This window comes from Cyprinus carpio, chromosome A13 (genome assembly GCF_018340385.1).
Source record: "Cyprinus carpio isolate SPL01 chromosome A13, ASM1834038v1, whole genome shotgun sequence".
NCBI classification, from domain to species: Eukaryota; Metazoa; Chordata; class Actinopteri; order Cypriniformes; family Cyprinidae; genus Cyprinus; species Cyprinus carpio.
In genome coordinates this window covers 6,483,365-6,498,655 of record NC_056584.1, presented here as the reverse complement: position 1 = coordinate 6,498,655, position 15,291 = coordinate 6,483,365, and the positions used below count along the sequence as shown (strand labels likewise).

General features: G+C 36.0%; 1 long non-coding RNA gene across 2 annotated transcripts; it reads right to left on the bottom strand.

The window, feature by feature from the left end:
• Positions 1 to 5: 5 nt before the first annotated feature.
• Positions 6 to 13,590, bottom strand: LOC122134253. Of its 2 annotated transcripts, XR_006161462.1 has the most exons (4): positions 13,487 to 13,590; positions 8,608 to 8,669; positions 6,893 to 7,022; positions 6 to 369 (listed from the first exon to the last, which is right to left on the bottom strand). It is a non-coding gene; the product is annotated as an uncharacterized LOC122134253 (long non-coding RNA). The 2 variants fall into 2 exon arrangements; XR_006161461.1 differs by lacking the exon at positions 6 to 369 and having other exon boundaries at positions 5,924 to 7,022.
• Between the last annotated feature and the right edge of the window lie 1,701 nt (positions 13,591 to 15,291).

Genomic DNA, 15,291 nt, shown 5'->3' with positions numbered 1-15,291 from the left:
TTGCCCTACAACTTTAATAATAACATCTATATTTTTGCCTGTTTTGTTAATAACACTGACAAGTTAGTCATTTATCACAGGTTGCATTCTCTAAAAAGTGTACACACTTTGACTCTGTGGTGCTTTCTATACTAATGCAGCTGGACCTGTTTTAATGATCATAAATGTTACAATTACAGTTTATGATGCAAGTAGCACAAATGCATATTCATACAGCATCCAAAGTGCACACGAGGGGGCAGCAGCTCTCCATGCCGTCCTCTCAGCAAGCGTTTTAAATGAGGAAGTATTACTCATGGGTTTACCATACTCTTCCTCTACAGCTCTTTTGAAGCTCTACTGATTCAGTATTTCTTCAGAGAGCCAGACCTGTGAAGCAGGGAAGCATCACATCATCTTTTTGCTTTATTATTTCTGCTGCTCGTGACAGATCCTCCTCTCAAGCTCTAGAGACAGATGCTTCTGTGTTTTCCCCTTCCTCAGTAATGATGAGAAAACACAGTTCTTTTGACAGCCGCTTCTTTCTACTTTTTTCACCACTGTTCTCATTTGTTCTCTCAGATGTGCAAGCATTCATGTTTATTAGCCACATCGTTGGTGTCCTTCTCCAGTGCAGTCATTTTCTACAGCTGTGAGATGGGAAGGAAGTATTTGATGCGGAGTGTGGAACAGCGCGAGACCCTTCTTAGTGTAAAATGAATGCCACTTTTCAGTCCTGAACTCAAGTGTCTCTCTGTGTCTTTACTTTTCTGAGTAATGTGATATTTGAATGCCAATAAACAATCACTCCTATATTATGTGTGTATTAAGTATTTGAGCCAAATGTCACCCATCATTCACTAAGTTCACATCAATCACTTCTCCATTATGTGTGTATTAAGTATTTGAGCCAAATGTGAGGACTCTAAGCCTGTTGGCTTATGAATTTCCATAACCTTTCAACCATTTGAAAACTAGGCAAATGCATTATTTCATTTTAGACATTTTGAAGAATTTTACACATCTTCTTAGGATTCATTCATTCATTCATTCATTTATTTTTTGCTTGAAATTAAGAAATAATGCTACATTCCCAGGGTAAACCACCGACAATTACATATTTACAATGATAGTGTTGTTTTGTTCTATTTGGTTGTTTTGTTTTGTTTTATCAGATCAGCAGAAAATGCAATATTTTAAAATAAACTGTTTTCTTATTTAATATTTTAAAATGTAATTTATTCCTGTGATGGTAAAGCTGAATTTTCAGCATCATTGCTCCAGACTGATATGATCCTTCTGAAATCGTTTTAAAATGCTGATTTGTTGCGCTAATTAAAAAAAAAAAAAATTTATTAATGTAATATTTTTCTGTTTTTTTTTTTTTTTTTTTTTTGTGGAATAAAATAAAATATAATTTGATACATTTTAAAATATATTAAAATAGAAAGCAATTTTTGTAAATTGTAATATTTAACAATTTTACTGTATTTTTATACAATAAATGCAGCATTGGTGAGCATTAAATACTTCTTTAAAAAAAAATAAAAAAATCTTTATTCCAAACTTCTGACTGTTAATTATTTTATATTACTGTTTTATTATTTATAATGATTGACTGATTCCCAGGGGAAATCTATTGTACAAACTTTTTGTGTCTTTTCCATGATTTCTTATGATTTACGTTCCTTTTTTAACATATTTTTCATATTTTATTTTATTTATTTTTAAATTAGATGAAAATGCTAGCTTCCCAGTGGAAAACACTATTAATTACAGTGATTTTATTTTATTACTTTATTTTATTTCCCTTTAAATCAGCAGAAATTGCTAGAATGTGGAGCATGCAGCTGACAATCACTATCTGACACACTTGATTTATTTATACACTGAAATGCAGTTGATTAGTGTACAGAAGTAACTCATGCAAAAGTTGCAATTACTACAAAACATAGATTCATAGAGAACATTTTGTCATAGATGATGACACTTATACAAGCTGCACACGAACAAAGCATTGTGACCACTGTGCTATAGGATGCTTTGATCTGTGCTCCAGCATTTATAAATGCAGTAAACTCTGTTTGTGCGCTCGTGTGTGTGTGTGTGTGTGTGTGTGTTAGTGTGTAGACTTAGACAGGATCTGACAGAAGCAGTCTGATGTGTGTTAAATAAGAATGTCAGAGTGTAACGCTGAAAGAGCTCTTAGAGAGAGAGAGCGATTTCTCTGATCATCTGCCAGACTGATCTCTCTCTCTCACAAACACACGCTCACAGCCCTGACCCAAATGTACGGCTTCAAGGCAATAATAGCTTCTTTTTTCTGACACCTGGCTCACTGTCCCCAGCCCTCAGAGCCGCGCTAAATACAGCGCGAGAGAAAGAACAGAGCCAGAGACACAATGACAGAACAGACAGATCGTACAGAACAGCTTCTCAACCACCCATAAACATGCCATTTTTAAAAACACGCTTCTTCTAGTTACCTGACATTTCCCACAATTAGGGCACAAAATAGGGCTTGGAACTTTGAAACATGAAGCCAAAGCTGGGTTATTTTTCAACAAAGCTGAAAAAAGGAGTGACAAAAAAGATGTTTAACCTCCAGAAAGTATGGCTTGTGGGTTAATTGTTTAAAACCGCTAAAATTGATAAGAGATTTTAAAGGGGTCATATGATGCTGCTAAAAAGAACATTATTTTGTGTGTTTGGTGTAATGAAATGTGTTTATGCGGTTTAACGTAAAAAAAAACACATTATTTTCCACATACTGTACTGTACATTATTGATTCTCCTCTATGCCCTGCCTTCTGAAATGCGTCAATTTTCACAAGGCTCATCTCTTGAAAAGCGAGGTGTGTTGTGACTGGCCGAATGCCTCAAGCGTGTGACGCAAATGTTATGCCTCTTAACATAGTGATGCCTTGTCCGGCCGGAGCGACGAGACAAAAACATAAAACCCATTATAAATGTGATGTAAACATGATTTCTAGTCGTGTTTTCTTTTGGAAGGCAAAACAAAGTAATTTCGCTTTCTCAACGAAACAGCATCACACACCGCAGCCTTGAGTGAGCGGAGGCCGGAGGCCTAGAGTGAGCCGCGGTCTAGAGTGAGCAGAGGCTCTACGAATGAGAACACAACGGCCTTCCAATTCTACGAAGGAGCGTACAATGGTCTTTCAGCAAACACGGCAGAAAGCTGATTTGGCAACTCTGCTTCGTGCACGGTGAAAGCCGATCCGGCGATCCACAGTGCGAAGTTGATGTATTTCCTCAGTGGCCAGCACGGATCAGCTCCAGGCATGATGAAGTGGATATCATCCTCTTTTGGAAGGCCAAACAAAGTAGTTTCGCTTTCACAGTGAAACACACAGCTTCTATACGACAATAATAACAACAATACTACAACGAGAATAAAAGGTATGCCTTCTTTCTTTGCGTGAACGTCTGGGCAGCATTATGCAAACCTTCCCACATACTGATGTGGAGATGTGGGGCGTGTTTAAATGAGCTGTTTTAGGGGGGCGTGGACGAGTCTCAACTTCTATAAAGAATATCATCCTTGGATTTGAGACTTTAGTCTTTGGAACTTTACAGATCTTCTTTATGAACCAAGAGCTTGTAACACTCCAAAGAGAAAGGAAAATTTGAAATCGCATCATATGACCCCTTATCTAACAAAATTATATAAAAAAATAATCAGATAAAATATAAACAACTCAACAGATATTAATAACAGCCTCAAAGTTTAGAGAATGTACTTGCAAATGACAGGATTGATTATGTAGCCTGAATTAAAGTATAAAAATGTCATATAAAGAAACATATTTTATGCTATATATTGTACATGTAACAAATTTTTACTGTACAATTTACTTTGAAACAATTCTCACTCAGAAACAGTAACCCACTGAGTTAATGTGAATTTCTGAGGTAAACAGACTGAAATAGTATTTTCTTGTAAAACATACTCCCACAATCTTTGTTTTATCTCATTTTTTAGAGTTGCTCGAGCAGCTCAATTAGTACAGCATGGCACTTGGATCGCCAAGGTTGCCAGATTTTTCTCTATCTCTAGAGACAAGGTGAGCTAATCTTGCTTCTCATGTTGCTGAAAGCTGATAGTTCACACTCACTGTGCACACAAACCACAGCAACAAACCCTAATGAAGTCACACATGCTAAAAAAAAACAAAAATTGCTCTTTTGCCAGCGGCTTACACAGAGATCAACTCTAGTATTCAACACACACTGCTGATACAGGGCCCCTAAACCCCCAAACAAAAGAGAGGAAGGCTGTATAAAATGACCAAGGAGATACAGAGTGGGAATATATTGATTTTTCTGTAAGAGAAGCAGGACAGGTAGGTTGCGAGGTGTCCCTCGAGTCCAGAGCGTGTAAAAACTGCCGCTTTTTTTGTGTGTCTGTGTTTTTATGTGCCATCGTTGGTATACTGTATGTGTGTGTGCTGGTGCCAACGGTTCATTAACACCAACTCCAATAAAGCCTTTATCTGCGGCTCACAGAAGCAGTGCTGACCACGCGGTCACTGTCAGAAACCAGTCACACGCGGTATGGTTAGAAGATAAGGGACAAGCTCTCCAAATTCCCAAACACACAAATACACTCCAATCCACCAACAAGAGTGAATGAAATCAAAGCTAAAAGTACATCTGTACATAACCATTAGCCAATGTGATCTTATTATCAAAAACGCATTAGAAGACACTAGAATATCTAGCTTGTCCATCATAGATATATATAAATAGATGCCACATTCAACCTTTTCTAAGATATCACACCATTCTACAGCCTCTGGTTGTACAAAAAAAAAAAAAAAAAAAGCCACAAATTAAATTCCTGAAGAAATGGGATCCAGTTTCTCAGGTTGGTTTGTTTTAATATGTATTGACTGTATTACCGGTTTTTAAACAATGGTAACTTAATTTAATGCCGTGCTAGCTAACATCTTCATTTGGTTTTTATTCTGTTAGTTTAGCAAATTCATCTGCTTAAGTCTACTGCTGATATAGCTATTCATATATGCGTATAACTACTGTTGCAGACACACAGCCAACTTGCTCTTGCGTGTTCACGGACCAGCTCTGACCGTTCCAATATGGCGGACGGTTACGTATAGCAACCAACAGAAACAGCTGCTAATGAGGCATCTATGTATATATGTCTGTGATGCCCACCACATGCTGTTTTGTTTTGAGATCCTATTATCAAATGTATTTTTATTTTTTGAAAATCGTAAAAAGTATTTTGCTTCAGAATAAAATAAAATAATATAAAATAAACACTATCAGTGCATATGTGCAAGTGTCAGTGTTTTTCCCTAGGAATCTATTCCCTGTTTTCTAGGAAAAAATAATAATACTAATAAAATAGAATAAAATAAAATAAATAAAACCTAAGACGACATGATAAATTATTTTAAATGTCTAAAATTAAACAGTGAATTTACCTAGTTTAAAAATATTTAATCACCTAGAAATTGCTTTTTGTCAATACAGCTATGTTTTGTTTTGTTTTGAAATCCTATTATCAAACGTATTTTTATTTTGAAAGTCTTAAAAAGTATTTTGCAAAAGTGTATCAAAATAATAATAATAATAATAATAATAAACAATCAATGCAAATGTGCAATTATCAGTGTTTTCCTGATTTCAAGGGGAAATATATATATATATATATATACATATATATATATATATATATATATATATATATATATATATATATATATATATCCTAAAAAAATATTTTAAAATTCTTATACATGTTAAATTCTGAGTTTATTAGATTATAATTATTATTATTACTCTTATTATTTTTAAATAAAGCAGTCTGGCCACCATTTTTTGTTTTGAAATGCTGTTACCAAATGTATTTGATTTTGAAAATGTATCAGACAAAAATACAAAATATTGTCTGCCCACCACATGTTGTTTTCTTCTTCTTTTAAACCTTGTTACCAAATTTATTTTTACAGTAGCCTGTTTTGTGTTTTGTTTTGCTCAAAACCTCTGTCCATGACAGCAGCTTAAACTATACCAGTGCGGTTACATTGGATCTCATTAGCATTCATAGGTATTTGTATATAAAGTCTGAAAAAAAAGTACTTCACTTTGTTGTTTTGCAAAAATATATGAGTGAGAAGGTGCTTTTTTGTATTTGATTTTGTTTGAAATACCTGTGTCCCAAAACCCTGCTTTGTGTGAAACATACAAAACCAACATAATTAATCAAATGAATTCTCTGGCAAATACATCTAGGTCTAATGCCCATCTACAGCTCAAAACCACAGTCCATGACAACAAAAGGCTTTCAGACAGCGCTCTGTGATGCAGGCTGCACCTTTGACAGAGACAGACAGAAGCACAGATATGGGGTTTCGTCCCACTGGAATGATGATGTTTGTGTTTGCAAACATGCAATCAGTCAGCGCTAATGGCAGCTGAACTACACTCTAATCTTTAATCGACTGGCTAATTAGAAAACATCATGCAAATTGTGTGGTGATTACATCTTAATCGTGCCGTGATTGGATGAGTGGAATAAGCCAGCGTTAGATAGCAGGGAAGAAACATGAATGCCATCCCAAACTGGGATATACTTGATCAAAAGTTTGTAAAAATGCAGATGTTTGTCATGTCAGGCTGTTATAAAACTGTATTTTTTTATATAGCTCATAATTCTTAATTACGGACAACCCAACACATATTAAAGGTGAAGTGTGTCATTTCTTCCCCACTACTGGCACAGAGTGGAATAATAACAGAAATCATGACTTTTTGGGCTGGTGGGGATACACAAACAAACATGTTGACCAACAAATGGCTTACTGATAGAAATCTCTGCATATTATTGCAAAAGCTGTTGTGAGGTGAGTAGAGAAGGTCGTACCCCACAGCCGAGTCCATTTCCCAACTCACAGCGGACTCTCCTGCAATCATCCACATCCTGGAGCGGGACACAGAACTCCTCCCATCTGAAGAACACACTCCTCAGCCGCGTATTGCTGGTAGCACTCATACTGGAAAACAGAGATGGACTGAGACTAAAAAACAGCCTGGTAATGGGAACAAGGGGTAACTCACCCAAAAATGATTAATCCTCAAGTCGTTCCATACTAAATAAAAGAAGATATTTTGGAGAACGTTGGAAACCAAACAACTTTGTAACCCTTTGACTTCCACTGCATAGACAAAACACCCTTTTGAGACATTTCCCAAAATATCTTTGTTTATGATACACAGAAGAAAGACAGTCATACCATTTTAGAATGACACGAGGGTGACGGAATTTTTTTATAAATTTAAGTGCGCTAAAAATTCTCACAGAGAAGTCAAACCCAAGGTCAAACATTGGAAAATTATACATTTTCCAATAAAATAAGTAATGAAACTACCTAACTAAAATGATCTGTTAACCCTGAAAAGTCTTACATACGATATAATAATCTGATAAAACATTATTATTATTATTATTTTAATGAATAATAAAAAATAATAGCAGTTTTTGAAAAGAACTTTGCAGATGTGTATTTTGTTGAGTATCAATTTCACACAGCAGGCTTTTATGGTTTATATAGTATGATATAGGAGAATATAGAGTTCATATTGAAAAAAAAAAAAAAAAAAAAAAAATCTCAGTCCCACACTGAGCAAAAATATGTCATTTGGGGCAGTTGCTGGTATCTACATGGCCAAAAAGGAAGATGAAATTTTTGATAATAATATGTCATAGTAAGATAATATTTAAATGTTATTTTAAATGCTTAATTTATGATCAAAGCTTGTGGGGCAAAACATATAATGCAATACAATAATGACTGAGAGATGAGCAAATAAACATTCCTCAAAAGCCTGATATACAACATGATACTCACATTTTGACATGATTTTTCAAAAAAAAAAAAAAGTTGCTTGCGTCCAGTAAGGCTTAATCTTGAAATTTTACTAACAATATAAAAGTTGTTCTTATGTTCCTCGATCATTTAGAGGCCTTGGGTAACTAATCATCTGTCAATCAGCATATGCTCTAAGACAAAATAAATATTTTACAATCCCTGAAATTAATTTCAGGTGACAAAAATATCAGAATAAAAATAACCCAGTGTGCATCCAGTGTAAATTTGTTTTTGACATCTGGCCCACAAACTGACTATCCCAACAGGACAGAAGCGAGTGAGATGAACAAGATGCACACAGATGTCAGGAGAGGCCACTTGCCACAACAACATGTGACAGAAACATCCCTAATGGTGCTTTGCAAAGGTGTTGGATAACAGCTCCAATTGGTGTGAAAGCTTCAAAGACAAGAACGTGGTGAAGACGGTAGGAAGAATGAGGAAAAGTGTTGAGAGGATCCCTTTCCTCACTGCAAGGATGGCTAGTGTGATAGTACGGAGCTGAAGTTTCGTTGCGAGCGGAGGTTTTAGTGAATGGCACAGGGGAACAACAGATGGGCCACTTAAGAACCTCTCGCATGTGACGATCTGACAATCAGGATGAACTTGTATTTCTCATGAGCCGTGATCAGAACAGGGAAGGTTGCTCAGAAGGTGTGTGTATGGATGTGTGTAAGTGTGACATGAGGATCTCAGAGTCCAAACCTACCTGCTCATCTCCCAGGACTCGGAAATGATGAACCTCTTTAATGAGCGAATCAGGACAGCCGGCTGGAGACAGAGACAAAAAAATAACAAGTAATACAGTCAGAAGGCACAGAGTTAGCATGGGCTGAAAGAGCTGTCAAAAGCAGATGAACAAAATTACTTTCTTTCTTAAAAGAAACATAAAAGAATATATTCTGAAGAATTTTGGGGTTCACATAACATTGGACCCCATTGACTTTCATTGCATGGACAAACAGATGAGTAAGATGCAGGTTTGGAACGGCGTTCAAATCGCTTTGGTGTTCAAAGAAAATACCAATGTACCAAATCTCTTTAAAATCAACATGAAATCAAAATGAAACAATGCTTGTCATAAGCTCTCATGAACCATTTCAAATCACATGGTTTGTAAAACCCAAACTAGATTAATTTCTGTTCCAGGTCTGTTTAAACAGGTCTATAGGAATGCAATGTTTGCATTTACAATTATGTTTGCAAGGAATCTTTACTTTTTGTGTGAAATCCCATCCTGCTCAATGTTATATCAGAAGTTTGTGTTGGTTTTGTCTAACTGGTGAAGTCTAACGAATACAGCTTTGTCATTCAGGGCAATAACATAACCCTTGCCCTTTTTTTTGTGATCTAAATCTATTCATTTTCTCAAAAATGCATCAAAAAGGCAACTGACAATGACATGAAACCACCACTTGACATTAATCATTTCTGAACTGAAATTAATTTTCATTTATTAATTGTTGTGGGCATGAAGTCAAAAATGTCAGGGTTATGTAACTGTCCTTATAATCACATTGAAGAAAAAGCCACTTAAGCCACTAAAAGGATGACATTCCCAAAAAATAAAATCTTATTAGGTAGTTTGGCATAATCTTTTATTATTATTAATTAGAAAAAAGCAAAGAAGCAGTTTTGTTAAAGTCAAAGGTGCAACTAACGACAAGCATGCAGGGAGGAAAAAACATACAAGAGGAAATGATATAGAAAGGACCACTGAAGATCCAGTTTGTCAGGGTCAAAAATCCTTTAAAAATATCAAATAATTTTAAGGTTGCAAAATGTCATATGGTTTGAAATTAATATTTATTAAGTAATTACTGATGATATTGGGGGAAAGTATTTTTTTTACCTTAAAAATATATATTTTAAAACCTTACAAATAATTTAGATGTGTACACTTACATGTATTCAAGGTGTAAAGTAGATATAAAATTTTATTTGATGGTTAAACCACATTATATTTTTAAATAATTAAACTGAAATGTTTTGTTGGTCCCATCATACCACATCAAAACACAGCTAGTTGACCAAGCAAGTATTGGTCATCTTATTTCAATGGAAAATATGTGATTGGGCTAGTTTTGAATCGCAATTGGGCTGGCCTTGTTTTTCAGACCTGGCAACCCTGCGCCAGCATCCAGAACACAACATATGCTGGTCATTTCAGATGGGCGTTCCTCATCAAAATGCAACAGGAAACAACAAGCGCATATATTATCATACATTATGGCCCATATAAACGTACACAAACGCTAATGAGCACTGCTCTTATGGGGAGGCCCACCACTTACGATACCGTTATACTCCCAACAGCCACCTCAGGGCCATGCTCTGAGAGGAGAAGCCTTTCATTTGAGCCGCCTAATCTCCAGGAGAGGAGAAGCACTTTAATGGGGAACAGAGCCAAAGAGGTCCCTCGTATTCCCGCTCCGCAGAAACAATTCACTGTTAAATCCACACAGGATAATTATGGACGGTAAATGAGTGAAGATGAATGTGCGTGAGCTTAGGCAGGGGGCCGACCCCAAAGTGGCAGTCCAATCCTCTCCTCTAACAAGCGTGGTGTAATGATGTGGCCCCTTTTGTGGGGAAACGTTTTAATTCCTGCTACACACCAATTATCCATTAGGAGACTAATGACTACTCTAATCTGCATGTGATGGCACTCACACACACACACACACACACACACACACACACACACACACACACACACACACACACATCTTTGGACATCTTCGTACACCTAAGTAGAGTGAAATGGAGTGATCTGCAGCTGAGTGCATGTAGTACAAAACAAGCTTATCGAATCAGAGAGAAGAAATTTCACATCACAGACGTTCTGCTCCCTGCCGAGCCGCTTTTGTGCAAAAAGATAGAGAAAATACGCCAGCTGTCGGGGTTCATTTGAGATCATTAAGTAACATCTTCACAGCCACAAAAGACAAAAGACAGTAAATTTAACCCTGAACATCTGTTTTAATCTTAATGTCATTTTAATGTCAGTGAATCTTATAATCTTAAGATTTCTATTTTATTATAGATGTTTATTATATTATTATTATATATAAAGGCTTTAAATTGTTCATCCTAAATGGCTAGTCAACCCGAAAAAAAAATAAGTAAATAAAATGAAAATAATAATTATTATTATTACTTTTTAATTTGGGAGATTTCTGTCCCTCCATTAAAGGTCCTAAATTTTCAAAACAATTAATAAAGACATTTGAAATGTAATCCATATGAATTAAGTGATTTAACCCTAGTCTTCTGAAGAGGCTCAATCACTTTATATTATGGACAGTTTTAATTTAGGCTTATTTTCATGAATAAACAATTGATCAACACACATAAAACGAGCACATAAAATATGGTAATCTGAATCACAAACATGCTTGCGTGATGTGCAAGAATTAAAGTAAATATAGAGAGAAAGTTTTATTTATTTATTTATTTATGAGAACAGAGTTGGAGAAATTTAACATTATATCATTTGCTCTCCAATGGATCCTCTGCAGTGAATGGGTGCCGTCAGAATGAGAGTCCAAACAGCTGATAAAAACATCACAATAATCCACAACCAATCCAGTCCATCAATTAATGTGAAGTGAAGTAAAAAAGCTGAGTATTTCTAACAAACAAATCCATCATTAAGACATTTAGCTTCATGGAGTCCATCTAATATTGCTTTGTCATTTTTTTCTGAATCAGGAGAGGAATATGCAAGCCAAAGCCAAAACAGTCCAAAACAGTTCTAAACAAATAATTTGGTGGATACTGATGTGATAGGACAACAAGAGATGGACGGTTTCCTCTGGAGCAATTTTATGAATTATGGACACCGGATTTGTTATTGTGATGTTTTTATCAGCTGTTTATCAGCTGTCTCATTCTCACGGCACCCATTCACTGCAGAGGATCCACTGGTGAGCAAGTGATGCAATGCCACATTTCTCCAAATCCAATCAGATGGAGAAACAAACTCATCTACATCTTGGATGACCCGAGGGTGAGTAAATATTCAATTTTTTACCTGAATATTTATACTATTTAACTATACCTTTAAATTTGTTCGTCATAAAAAAAGATTGTGTTTCTTCAGCAGACTTGGTTTAAACCACTCAATTCATATAAACTTTTATAAACTTTTCTGAAGCATCAAAAAGTTTTAAGGCCGTTCCACACCATCGGACAACAGTTTTACGTCTTCCTCTTACCTGAGCATTCTAATACACAAATATTTTCATAACAAGTGAGTAAAGTGAAGACCAACTCATCTACAAGCTTAATTTTCCAAATAATAAGTGCCGTTTTGTTTAGTCCAAGTTATGCTTTTCCTTTTTGAACAATGAACATAGACTACTGCCACCTGCTGGTGTGGAGTTATTTCTTCTCACACAGGCGCAGAATGCATGTGCTAGTTGGCCGCTGACTGTAGTCTTTGTGATGTGTTCAAGTGTACATTTTTGGCCGAGACGCAGCCAACGCGAGGCGACAACAAAGACAGTTTTCATCGCCGCCAGTTCTTTGATGTCGGTTTGGTGTGTTACAGCCTTTAGGTGAATGGACTTTCTCTCTGGTTTCATAAAAAAAAAAAAAAAAAAAAAAAAAACATTGTTATTTGTGTTTTGAACATGAAAGAAAGTCTTACAGGTTTGGAAGGATATGACAACAAGTAACTGATGACCAAAAATTTTATTATAGAGTGAATTATCCTAAAGTGATTTGGGGTGTTACATCTCTTCGTTTTTTTTTTTTTAAGTGCAGACTAAAAGAAAGAACATTCTGGTAAGACTTTATTTTAAGGTCAAATTCTCACAATTAAGTTGTTTATTAGCATGCATATAACTAGCATATTGGCTGTTTAATAGTAATTATAAAGCATATATTAATGCCTTATTCTGGAGACAAAAGTCATAGTTCATAGTCAATATCTGTTCCCTATTCTAAAATATCAACTACATATTAAAATAAGTTTATTGAGACAAAAGTCATAGTTCATAGTCAATATCTGTTCCCTATTCTAAAGTGTTACCAACATTCTAAACTAAAACTAAAGCTAAGACATTAAGTATACATTTCCCACCTGGACTATGTCTGGATATTTATAGCCATATTGCATTTACACCTTCATTCTAATGTGTCTCCAGTGTGTTCGGATAGCTGCAAGTAGCCACATATTACACAGAAGAAATTTCAACATCAAAAAACTGGACTGAAAGTTGTAAAGGTCACACAGTAGCAACCTGTAGAAGCTGAAGTCTCCAGCGCACACACCTTCCTGTGGACTGCAGAATACTAATGTTGCTAATCCTCCTCCAGGGCTGCTAGCGCAAACGGCGTCTCACTTTTCTTATGCAAATGGCGGCGAGCGCACTAATCGCACTGGACCTGCCTTGGGACTCGCAGGCTGCCAGCAAATATTAGAATTATAGAGGGAAAAAAAGGCTCACATTTGTCTAAAAATAATTAAAGATAAAGACTAGAGAGGGAAGACATGTTGTTACCATGGCAATGAAGGAGTGTAGCATATTGAGGAGTGAACTTTCCAGGACACACACACACATACAGATGTATGGAGTTACCTAAGGTTAGCGCTGAGGTGTGGCTGTTAGCATGCTGGGAATTTGGGGATCACACAGGCGACGCAAAGCTGAATCCGGTCCATCCCATACCCACTTCATCTGTACAATAAATAGGTGAGATTTTTTGCAACTCTTTTACAACAAGGATGCATTAAAATGATCAAAAGTGACAGTAAAGACATTTATAATGTTACAAAAGTATTTCATAGAAATTGTTGTTTTGAACTTTGTATTCTGCCTAGAATAATAATAATAAAAAAAGTATCACCGTTTCCACAAAAATATTAAGCAGCACCACTGTTTTCAACATTAATAATAAGAAATGTTTTTGAGCAACAAATTAGAAATGATCAGCATATTAGAATGATTTCTGAAGGATCATGTGACACTGAAGACTGGTGTGATGATGCTGAAAATTCAGCTTTGTCATTACAGGACGGATGAATGGATGAATAAATAAATAAGTAAGTAAATAAATCTTTTCAATAGCTGGTCGGAAATGAAGAAATGAATCCTTACCACTCAAGGTTAAAAAAACATTATCATATGTTTCTAACATTCTTTACAAAACATCCACAAATATTTTATTCTATCAACAGATAAAAAAATACCAAAAAGAATCATGCAGCGTCAACTTAATAGCAAATCAATATTTTCCAGGTTTTTTATATATCTTTATAAATTAAAATATATTAGCTGCCTTTATATTTACTTTGCAAGAGGATCATTAATATCTGGGATTCACAGCATCAAAAGGTTTGCAAGTCAGCCAAACACATAAAGGTGTCTGATAGTCCTGCAAGAAAAGTTAGCACAGAGGCAAAAAAAATAGAGGCTCTGGAAAGTAGTGAGGGGGTACTGATCTAATGCTGCAGGTGCCTTGCAAAAGGAGGTTATGATAATGTTATCCAGTATCATTCATTTGAACGTGGTCAATTCAGAATCATGCAGCACAGTAAAGACCTGAAACGGCAAATGAATGCTGAAGTGATATACTGCAGTGAGGGGGAAAAGTCACACAGGGAGACAAAGAAACTTCGACTGATTTTATTTTGTCATGCTGGAGGATCCACCATCTGCCAGGCCACAACTATGATAAAACGTCTGCCAAAGAAACAGCAAAAAAGCCTGTACATCTCATGCTCGGCTGGTCAATATCTGTTTAGCCTCCTGAGCAATTAAATTGATCAGTTGTGCTGTGTTGTACAATTCAATTTCACTTGCAAAAGAAAATGTATTACAACAACATAATGAAATCAATACAGACACCCGCTAATGACTGCCCTTTGCCTCAAAACAGACATCTTTTGTTCGGTGTGTAACAACATGTGGTATCATGACAAATTTGAGGAAAGTGTAGAGCACTTCAGATCCTCAGAGCCCAAACAGTCTTTCTCCTGTGTACGGGCCGTTTGGGAGGGATCAGAAGATGCACAGAAGACGAGGGACGATCAAAGTTTAACTCGCACCTTTCTTTTAGATCTGTACCTAAAGACCTCGTGCTAAACACTCGCTCATACAGAGTTACAACGACGCCATCATGAGCCTGGCATGATTGTTAAAGCCTCATTTAGCTACTTCCATAGCTTTAATTAGCTATTCGCAGTTTGCCAGCAGGAGGCGGCTTAATGTATAGTGCCTCCCGCGTGACTGACGCAGCTGTTTGAGTCACGCTCAAGAAATGTTTTTAGGAAATGAAACCAGCGGGTCCACGGCAACTCTAAATTTAATCCAACCGCAAGGGGTTAGTTAGCTACTTAAATGTAGATCTTATGGTTCCTAGCACACTGCAATCCAGAGATAAA